The 11,838-nt window shown below is 31.0% G+C and overlaps 1 long non-coding RNA gene across 1 annotated transcript; it reads right to left on the reverse strand.

Moving 5' to 3' along the window:
- Positions 1 to 1,884: 1,884 nt before the first annotated feature.
- LOC111626538 lies at positions 1,885 to 11,607 on the reverse strand. The gene is made up of 3 exons (XR_002756892.1): positions 11,245 to 11,607; positions 10,427 to 10,530; positions 1,885 to 1,992 (listed from the first exon to the last, which is right to left on the reverse strand). It is a non-coding gene; the product is annotated as an uncharacterized LOC111626538 (long non-coding RNA).
- Between the last annotated feature and the right edge of the window lie 231 nt (positions 11,608 to 11,838).

An 11,838-nucleotide genomic window follows, 5' to 3' on the forward strand; every position in this document is an offset into this window, starting at 1 on the left:
CTATACATAGTTATCAATGTTGCAAAAAATGATGCTCAAGAGTATGCTTCAGTATTTAGCCTTATTCCAAGATCAGCTGTAGAACAACAGTACATAGCACTCAACTTGCATGTTTTCCAGTGAGGTATCCGCGGATATACATTTTTAACGATCCGGCACATCACTAATATTTACCTAGACTCTTTAAAACTTACTTCCTGCAATGCTATATGATTGGAAAAGTTAGGAATATTATTCTAAAATGGTATTTAAAATCAATATTTTTGTAACAATAGACAAAAAATGCTTATAAAGTATTAGGTGTAGCTATTTTGCTCCGATCGCTCTGGCAGTTGACCGTGTAAGTTGAAATCTATGCTAATTAGTTCATCTGATCGCATTTAGGCAAGCTGTTTTCACCTGAAGCATTGGGAGATGACCCCTTTCTCAATGACATGTAAGAATAACGGGTTGCCTGGCTTTTGGTGATAGAAAAAAAATTATTGTGCCATGCTCCTGGTAGTCGAGTTAAGTAGTGATGCATTGTGTCGTCTTTGGGAGATAATGAGGGCTCCAAGATTTGGGTGTGTATTTTTTACAAAATTCCTATTATTGATATTATATATAAATTAATTTTGAATATATAAGTTGTCTTGTTTAATATTTAATGTATTAATGAATCATTTAAGTCTCTATGCATTGAAATAAGTGTTTTGTTCATTATATAAGTTTATACAATACATAATTAAATTTTGCAATAGCAATGTTATACACAAAATAAACAATAAAAACATACAAAAATATTTTTGTTAACCAGTGGCATGTTATCCTATGAACAAAAGGGACAATTGCCTGGGGCCCCAAATCAATCTTTTATAAGGAAATATTTTCCTAAAAAAATTCTCCCAAAGAAAAATGTCTGAAGTCAACATTACTGTACAGTACATGGGGCCCACTAATTCAAATTTACCTGGGCCTCATGAAGCTATAATATGCCACTGTTATTAACTTATTTCAATTTTTTTTTTACTTTTAATAACTTGAAAGAATCATAAAACAAAGTAAAAAATTGAAATAAGTTAATGACAGTGGCGTGTTATAGCTTTACAAAGCCCATTTCAATTTGAGTTAATATTAAAATTAATATTATACAAGGAATGAAAAGGTATATAAAATCAGTATAATAAAGAAATATTATTATTATTGCTGAATTTCAAAAAGTAGTAATAAATTTACTATGGAATTGATAAAGGAAGGTTGTTTTTGATTTCTAATTAATCAATATCAAATATTTGTATATGTAAAACTGTTTAAATATATACTATTTAACTAATTGAAATAACAAGCTAAAAATTAATTTTTAAAATAAATCCTGTTATTAATACATAGAAATTATAAATTCATTTTAAATTCTCATTGATAATTTTAGAACAAATTACATTAAGATTTAAACTCTCTGCTAATGTTTTTCTTAAATGTTTATAATTTATCTTGATATGAAATAAATATAATATGAAGGACTAATTTATTCCAAATATTTTTCCAGACTTTTATAAGACATGGAAAAAATCTTATTCTCATATGATTTGAATATGGTATTAGTGGAGGATTTAAGTTTTGAAGTTTTGTGGTATGTTAAACTTATTTTTTAATTTAACAAATCTGTATCATTGAAAAATAATATGTAAATTGTAAAATTTTGGCTATTATTAATAAATTATTTATTTTATTTAAAATTGGAATTCGTATGATTTTGAATGCCTGAATGAATAACATTACTTTTCAAGCAAAATAAAATTATAGAAATAAAGATTAATAAAGCAATAAAGATTCTAACTTTTATATACCATTTTTTACTGCATCAATGTATCATAACAAATTAGAATGAAAATGAAAATGCCTTACCTTTCTGTTGTTTTGCTTTTTGTAAACTTTTTGAGCACAAGAAGTTTCCAAAATGATTCCGTGTCTCTTTGGAAAATGGATTATAACATTTGAGAATGATACTTCCTCCTAGAATAATTTAAGAATTTAATTATTAAGAATAGAAAAGATCAAGATGATTGATTGATTAATTAATTAAAATAATTTTCTAATACAGGACATTTATTGTCTCATTCAAAAGAATATAAGACAATATCCAAGCGAATATTATTTATAATCTGATAAATTAATTTAATTCGATGCTAAATGGAAACAATCTTAAATATTTTTAATGAAACTTTAAATCTATAAATAGACTATTACATCTAATGTTCTATCGACAATTATTCAATTTTGATCGCTTATAAATCAAAAAATTTATATTGCCTGCGATATTCGGGTTTATGTAATTCAACTTTTTCGAAAAATGTTAAAATGGAGCGAAAAATAACTCGCAATTTTCGGAAAATATTCTATTCCAAGATGGCGCCGGCGATACGAAATCGAACGAATTCGAATCGGTCAAACGTGCGATAAATGCGTCATGCGTTACGTCATAAGTTCGACGTCAGAATATTAACTACAGTAATTGCAAATGTTTTGTTTAAAATGCTAAAATAGTCCCCTTTTTGTAAAATATCGCTAAGAAATTTGTAATAAATAAAATTATAAAAACGTATTCCATATCCTTATAAGTTACAGGCCGCAAATCTAGATTTAAAGTTTATTTAATTTTGATATATTAATAATCGAAAAATATTAAGTTACCTACGTTACGCAAGCTTTCGTTATTAAAATTCGTACGAAAAATGTTAAAATGGAGGGAAAAATAACTCGCAATTTCCGGAAAACATTCTATTCCAAGATGGCGTCGGCAACAATACGAAATGGAACGAATTCGAATTTGTCGTTGCAATGCGTCACGCGTTACGTCACGAGTTTTACGTCATAGATGTAATATTTCGAGTATTTTAATTGCATTTTTTAAGGGAAAGTTTCTTTTTAACAAATTCTTTGGTCTCGGATTTGGCAAAATATTTGTTAACTTCGCTAAAAAGAAAATGTATTCAGATAAACGTAATAAAATCACCTAGATGACACAGAATAAAAAATAATTTCTAATAAAATAAGTAGTAGTATTTATATTAAGTGGTTCAGCTGATCTCCCAATAAATTTAATAATTAGAATTAAATTAATTGGAAATTTAGAATATTCTGAAAGAAAAGAATTGTCCAGAATGAGACTCAAACCCACAACTCCTGATTACGGGGTATCCATTACATTACCTGGATCTCTTTCTGATTTTTATTTCTAGAACTGTTAGTTAATTTAGATATAAGCAAGGTCACTTAAAACTGTGTTGTGTGTTTTTTTTGGTTTTTTTATAGGAAAAATATTGTTTAAAAAAAACCATTCAAATCTGTATAATAGTGGAATCTGATGGTCAGAGGTAATATCCTGGAAATGCTTAAAAGATCATTTTATTTATGAATTAAACACCTTGATAATATATGTTTTGCATTAGTGCTCTTCATTGGATATATTATTGTTGATATTATAATATTGGAAAGTTAAAAACAGTTATAAAATACTGGAATGAAAATAGTCAAATCAAATAATGAAGTAATGTAAAGTACATTCTGATGTACAGTACATAAACTGATGACTATTCAATAAACACTGCAGTTTAATTAAGGCATAAAGATGAAGTAAGAACATAGTATGTATATTTATTTTTGGCCAGAATATGTAATAGTCTTTACAACTATAAAATATTCTTACTAATGTTCAAATTTTGTAGGAGACTGGAATACACTAAAACAGAAACAAGCACATCCATTGGTAAACTAATTACTTCCAATATGCATTTAATAGCAGTAAACTCAGATGGACATTTTTGAGCTATGTATGAGAATAGTGTGGAGCTTATTTTCACAATTTGTAAATGTGAACCTCCTATCCTCTATTCCGTTCAAATATATATAGAAAAAATTTGTGTAAAAAATCTACCCCATTGGTGAATATTTACTGGTGTCTCAATGTCAGTGAAGTTTTATAGGTTCCAAATAGTAAGGATGAGCATATGGCAATCACAAGCTTGAACCACAATGTGTCCATTTTAGTACAATAGTTTGTAAAACTGTAACTGGTCATCTCAATAAATAAAAGCATTAGTTACATGACATTCTCACAAAATTAATTTCTTTCATGACTCGTGACTGCCAGCATCATGTAATTAAACTGAATTGGTGCAGTGTTTGAAGTCTGTCTGGGACCCACATCATCACCAGAAGTTCCACTCTTTAAGCGATTTCAACATCATTGGCAGTTAATTGATCAACAGAAATATGAAACAGGATTTACAAATAACACAGTATCAAGATCACTGAAAGACATCAAAGATGGTGTTGCTGAGTTTGCTAACAGCAATCTAGAAAACAGTCAGCCAAGAGATGACTACAGAGAATTCACTGAACATATCATCATCTTTCTTGGTTCAATCCCACAGAGAGGGGTCTGATTTATGGCACCTGGAGCCATGCATCATGCACGCTGACTCTCAAAGGTAATTTACAGTTTGAAAGTGTGGATGTTTAGGGGCCAGTTCCACTTAACAAAAAAAAGAAGAGAAAGGACTACAGGATGTGTGTGTCTTTGCTGCATGTGTGTCCTTGAAAGCCTGGATTTCAGCTCCACTAGCAGCCAGTGCTCCTAACAATGACCTTCATCTTCTGAAATCACTTCTTGAATACTCAGCAATCAACATGACAATATCCAAGGCAGCATCTCTCAAATTTTCTAAACACTTATGGTATTTGTCGCTAGATTTGGTTGCTTTAGCTTTTTTCGACAACCACGTAAGTTATGCTGCAAAGAGACTAATGATTACAGCAATGCAAAATGATGATGACACTGAACAGGGTCACTAAGCAAATCAGTGTTGACCTGATCACATTCATGAGAAAAAATAAACTGATAAAGTTGCATTGTGCTAACAAAGTTGCATTGTACTAACAAAGTTGCATTGTACTAACATTGTATTGATAAAGAACATTGTACTAAAAATTTCAAATTTTGTGAATTTTGACGTTTAAAAATTTTTTCGTTGCATTTTTGGTTTGTAATCCATCAAGTTTTTGAATATTGTAGAGTCTACATGACTATTTAACTTGTCTGTAATTGTCCAAAAAAGTGAAAGAAGTCCAGTTTACCAAAACAGGTCTTGTATTTTTCATTTGTCATAAATTGCTCTTTTTATAAACGTTGTGGTCATTCAGCTACCTCTAAATATTGATATATCAAGTTCAAATTTCTTTTGTAGTAATTTGAGACCAGTTGGAATAGTTCTGGAGGATAGGATCACAAAAAAGTAAGCAATTTATTTTTTCCCTATTTTAAGCACACTAGTGTGAGAACTTTATCAAATCAAGATGTTCCAAAACAGAATGTGAGGGAAAAAACAGTGATGTCTTTTTTAAAATATTTGAAAATGTTCTAATGCGTAAAATAAGAATTATTACAAAGTACAAGAACAATAAAGCAAACTAACAAATTTAATAACCCAAATTGAAATAAGATAGAAAAGACTCTTAATTTAAAACTTTGTAGCGCAGGTATTCTGTCCCTGTTTGTCATGCAGATATTGCCAGTCATCCATGCAATTAATGTAATAACCTCTTTTTCAGATTTAAATATCTCGAGGGTTTCAAGTGTCTTGATTAGGGTTGCCACCTGTCCGGGTTTGACCCAGAGACTCCGGGATTGAGTGAGTTATCTCCAGGCTCCGGGGTTAATTAATATTTCTCCGGGTTGTGCAAGTTGAAATGAATATATACAAAATTATATGCAAACCGTTGCATATATTTCTTCCCCCGTGTACTGAATTACTAGTGTGGTAGTCGTTGGCATAGGCACAGTGCTGCTTTTTTTTTTTTTTTGCTTGTACGATTCATTCGTAATCATATACCCCTCCAATATCCAATAGAGCTAGGTCACTTGCGTTACTCCTATCCAAGTCTCCCTAGTCGCTAACTGTAACTGATTTAGAACCGGCATGCACTGCACATTATACTTCGCATTGCAAAATGATATTGCGCATGCGTCAGGAACTTCTGTTCGAACAAACCTCACCTGCCCTCCGGGTCAGAGAGTTTGAAAAGGTGGCAACTCTAGTCTTGATATGGTTGTGTTGTTTAAATCATTTGATGATGGTGCACATCATTATCAGAGGCATACATTGTCAGGACAGTTTTGTGTTTTTTAGTGTCAATATCATGTTTGTGTTCAACTGAACATTTGATATATTGTGTGGTGAAACCAACGTATTTCAGAAAATAACAGAGTCAGTTGTCTCAAAGGAATTGTGTATACCCTTGGTATCCTAAGCATTGTCTTTTCAATTTCTGATAATATTATAGGTGATTGGATCACACTTGTACATTAATTTAGCTTCATTTAGATGGATTATTTATTTGTTTAGAAATAGCATGCTATGGTTATAATGAAGAAAGATAACAACACAAACAAGTATATTGTTTGAATTCGTATAGTTTTATCCGGTATCCCATTATTAGCATATGAGCCTTGAACACTACCACCAGAATATGTTTAAACTAAATTCTGGATAAGGTTTCTATAGTAACTTGTTTTATAGCAATATATTCAAACTGTTGTAGTCATTTGCCATTTCAGTGAAATCTATAATGGGTAAAGGATCTTTTGGTCAGGACTCTAAAAGCAGCTATTTTGTAGACTTAGGGGGTCATTGGAGCTTGTAGATATAAACAATGGTGGGTGTGATGGTTTGTAATATACATTTGGGTGGATATGTCATTTCTAATGTTGATTTTAAGATCCAAAAAATGTACCATTTAGTTGCTGGTATGGTCTAATTTAATACAGTTCATTTGTTGTATGGAGCCATTTATATCTGGTTTTGTTTTCCATATAATAAAGATATCTTCTACATATCTTCTGTACATAAGTATATATGGAAGGGTTGATAAAATCATTTTTCCAATAATATCATATCTGACAAAGGACCCCAGACAAGAGGCTATCCATAGTGCCCCTCTCTTTTGAACATATTTCTTGTAATCAAAGTGAAAGAAAGAGGAATAGCATGAGATATGTGCTTAAATCCAGGCTACATTTGAGATTGACTTGCTCATTGCTTTTATGTAATAAATCTCTAAGAGAGCAAAAACATGGTTGCAATTTGATAAAGTGGCACACAGGTACAGTATAAAGTCTGACTGTAATATAAACACCTCCTATAAGTTGACTGCCAGAAATCATCAATTATTTTCCCTGTCTTACTGATAGGTTTTTAAATGCTCTTTAATAGATTATAATGGATAGCATTTTCTAAAAGGCAAGTACATGACATGGTTTTTTCCATTATGAGTCATATAATGTTGCTTGATTTATCCATCTTTGTGAATGCAAAAAGTTTAGGAGTATTAGCAGAATTTGCCATTACACTATCCAATTTTAAGGTTCAAAAAATCTAAATCCAATAAATACAATACCAAAGCTATGTGTGTGTGTGTGAACCCACAGAGGTTTATAGTTACAATCATTAACATTATATCAATAATAATATATATAAAGTAATTACAAAAGATAATTAAAAGTAGGTAAATATATTTTACTGCCCTCTCAGAATTTATGCAAAGGTTAACTCTATAATAAGAATATTTTGGTTTTAACTGATTGTATTTGTTATACAGCATGTGATATGTTTTTTTTTTGTCTTGACTGGTATAGTTTGTATTATTGCATTATTAAAGTCTTTAATAAGCTGTTTGAAAATTTACTGTCTTACATGATTGCATTTAGTAATTTTTAGCTGTAAACTGAGTTTAATCAATGTCCCAAATTTATCTAGAAAAAATATTACTTGTTTGATACTAGCTACTCATAATATTGACTATATAGTCTATCTCAATCAGATAGAACTTATTGTTGAGTCAGAGAGTAACAATACGAACAAATTCTTGTCCACTCCCACAAAGTGAATGCTTCAATGAATACCAGTATTCTCAGCAACATCTGTACTTCTTGAATCCCTGATTCTGCTTAATTTCCTTCCTCATCCAGGTCATGTGAAATCATGCCACTTTTATTCCAGAATTTCTAGATTGTTGATGGTTTGACAGATGCTCACACTCCAGCAATCAATAATTAAGGATCTCATCGTCTCCATATCCATCCATGTGCAGTGGACATTAGTTTGTGCTTTCTTTATAGTCATTCTTAACAACAATAGTTTGATGCAGCAACAGTTGGAAGAATATGCCTGTTTCATCAGTGTTGAAGATGTCATCTGCACTGTATCCGCAAATTATAATTGTATCTCAACTGTAAGTCATGAAAAGCTAGGTTCATCAAAACATCATTGTTTTTTCTGAAGATACTTTTTGAGGATTTCACACTCTCATGAAATCTAAAGATCTACCCATAACTTGCCTGAAAGTCTTCTGCTCTAAGCATTTTCACAAACTCTGAAGCCTTCTTTTAAAGAAGGCTTCAGAGACATGTAGACATGTAGACCCCTTCTTTAAAAGAAGCCTTCTTTTAAAGAAGGGGTCTACATGTGGGACTATTGTTCTTGAATGTCTAAAAAACTAGATGAAAATAACTTTCTCCATATCACTGTACTGTGTGCCATACAATTTCTTCCCATTTGGAACCAAGGTTGGATTTTGAATTTCCTTTCAATCTTGGAATGATCTTTTAAAATCAGACACCTCCACACTCCTTTGCAATATCCTTTTCTGACCTGGAATCAACTGCTGGGATGGGAGTTCTTCAGACAATGAAAAGTGATGATGTTTTTCCCTTTGGTGTTCTTGTCTGATGACATTATTTTGAATGACTGAAGAACCATAACTACAGTATGGTAAGGATGCATTGAACTGAGACTCTGTTTGCTTCTTCCTTCATGTAACTTCCCAGCATAATTTTTGTTATCTTCCTGTTTGGCAGTTTCCTTCAAAAAGATCTGTAGCTGGTATTGATCACAGGACTTTTTATAGGTCTCTCAACTTTTGTTTTTTGGGATCTTTCCAGAATATTTTGAATATGTAGTATATAACCAACTATCCCATCAACCCATTCAAAAAAAATTCTAAAGTCAGTTCCTTGATTTGATAGGTCTTTCAGACAGTTTCTTTTGGGTGGAAATCCTTGACACTTCCCAACTCCTTTCATTCAATTCTTCTATTCCATCAGAGTTTTTTCTATACCAGGTATTTCAGCATAAGGTCCAGAAAACTATTTTGGATTATTGAAAGTTTTGTTACACTTAACTTTCTTATGTCAAGAATTTTTAAAGCATTAGTCATATGGGCAACCAACTAGGAATTCAAAATTTTTTCACTATACAGTAGAGATGATTATGCAAAAATCAGTTGTCTAAAAAATTGATTCACCAAAGTCAACATCAGAAAGTACTAATTACAGAAAAAAATATACTATTTATGATTTCTTCAGTGGTGATTGGCCACACTTTTCAACTGGCAGAGTATATTTCCCCATTACTGCTATTCTTGGGATCAGCATTCACCTTCTAACAGCATTTCCTTCAATTGTCAGAGAGATAGTGGAGTTATCAGGAAATGATCATCTTTATAAAGTTGAGTTTTCAGAGATGCTGCATTAACCTGTTTAAAAGACTTGAAAGTGCTTCTCTTGGAGCACATATACAGAGAGTTTAAAGAAGTCCTTGTGGTGCTTTTTAAGGTTTGGAGTTCATTTCATTTTTCAGTGGGAGACCACAGACCCTGAGTCTGGATCACTCGCAACCTTTAGATATCCCTTCCTTCAAGAGAGTTTGATTCTCCAGACCTGTCACTTTATATTATCACAACCCTGCAACACTTGTAGAGGTGATGGAATTTACTCTCCGGGACATGATACACGGAGATAACGAGATAAACAAATGGACAGATAATTTGATGAACAGATTACATTGGTCAACATCATCCCACCAAAGAAGCAGACATTGTCTTCTCTGGATATGACCAGCAATGCAGACAAGCTATACCAGCCCACTACGCAGCCAGGGGTCCAATATACAAGTACGTGTTGTCAGCAGGTGATTATAGAAGCAACTAGTTTAGAGACAGAAATATAACTGTTGGCAGTTAGGAGGGCTACCAAATAGTTTTAGATAATTTGGAGTTTTGCCAATGGTACCTAACCAACCAAGTGCATTGGTGTCAAGTTTGAATGGATTGTTTTTGCAGTGTGTTAAACATATTTTTTAAATTTAAAATATCTGTATCATTGAAATAAATAATAAGTTGTAAAACTTTGTTTTTAACAATAAATTAATTTTTCTAAGTAAAATTGTAATTCATATTATTCTAAATGACATGAATGAATAAAATTATTTTTCAAACATCATTCTACAATAATAAATTCTTAGATTTATCAATCAGGATTCTAACTTTTATATACCATTTTTAATACATCAATGTATCATAACAAATTAGAATGAAAATAAAAGTGTCTTACCTTTCTGTTGTTTTGCTTCTTGTAAATTTTTTGAGCACGAGAAGTTTCCAAAATTATTCCACGTCTCTCCGGAAAATGGATTAAAACATTTGAGAATGAAACTTCTAGAATAATTTAAGAATTTAATTATTAAGAATATATAAGATCAAGATGATTGATTAATTTAATTAAATTAATTAATTAATTAATTTACTAATTAATAAAATATTCAAATAATTTGCTAATACAGGACATTTATTGTCTCGTTGAAAAGAATATAAGACAACATACAAGCAAATATTATTTATAATCTGATAAATTAATTCGATGCTAAATGGAAACAATCTTAAATATTTTTAATGAAACTTTAAATCTAAAAATAGACTATTACATCTAATGTTCTATCGACAATTATTCAATTTTGATCGCTTATAAATCAAAAAATTTATATTGCCTGCGATATTCGGGTTTATGTAATTCAACTTTTTCGAAAAATGTTAAAATGGAGCGAAAAATAACTCGCAATTTTCGGAAAATATTCTATTTCAAGATGGCGCCGGCGATACGAAATCGAACGAATTCGAATCGGTCAAACGTGCGATAAATGCGTCACGCGTTACGTCATAAGTTCGACGTCAGAATATTAACTACAGTAATTGCAAATGTTTTGTTTAAAATGCTAAAATAGCCCCTTTTTTGTAAAATATCGCTAAGAAATTTGTAATAAATAAAATTATAAAAACGTATTCCATATCCTTACAAGTTACAGGCCGCAAATCTAGGTTTAAAGTTTATTTAATTTTGATATATTAATAATCGAAAAATATTAAGTTACCTACGTTACGCAAGCTTTCGTTATTAAAATTCGTACGAAAAATGTTAAAATGGAGGGAAAAATAACTCGCAATTTCCGGAAAACATTCTATTCCAAGATGGCGTCGGCAACAATACGAAATGGAACGAATTCGAATTTGTCGTTGCAATGCGTCACGCGTTACGTCACGAGTTTTACGTCATAGATGTAATATTTCGAGTATTTTAATTGCATTTTTTAAGGGAAAGTTTCTTTTTAATAAATTCTTTGGTCTCGGATTTGGCAAAATATTTGTTAACTTCGCTAAAAAGAAAATGTATTCAGATAAACGTAATAAAATCACCTAGATGACACACAATAAAAAATAATTTCTAATAAAATAAGTAGTAGTATTTATATTAAGTGGTTCAGCTGATCTCCCAATAAATTTAATAATTAGAATTAAATTAATTGGAAATTTAGAATATTCTGAAAGAAAAGAATTGTCCAGAATGAGACTCAAACCCACAACTCCTGATTACGGGGTATCCATTACATTACCTGGATCTCTTTCTGATTTTTATTTCTAGAACTGCTAGTTAATTTAGATATAAGCAAGGTCACTTAAAACTGTGTTGTG

The sequence above is a fragment of the Centruroides sculpturatus genome, unplaced genomic scaffold (genome assembly GCF_000671375.1).
Source record: "Centruroides sculpturatus isolate CEXI.00-Female unplaced genomic scaffold, Cexi_2.0 scaffold398, whole genome shotgun sequence".
Classification (NCBI taxonomy): domain Eukaryota; kingdom Metazoa; phylum Arthropoda; class Arachnida; order Scorpiones; family Buthidae; genus Centruroides; species Centruroides sculpturatus.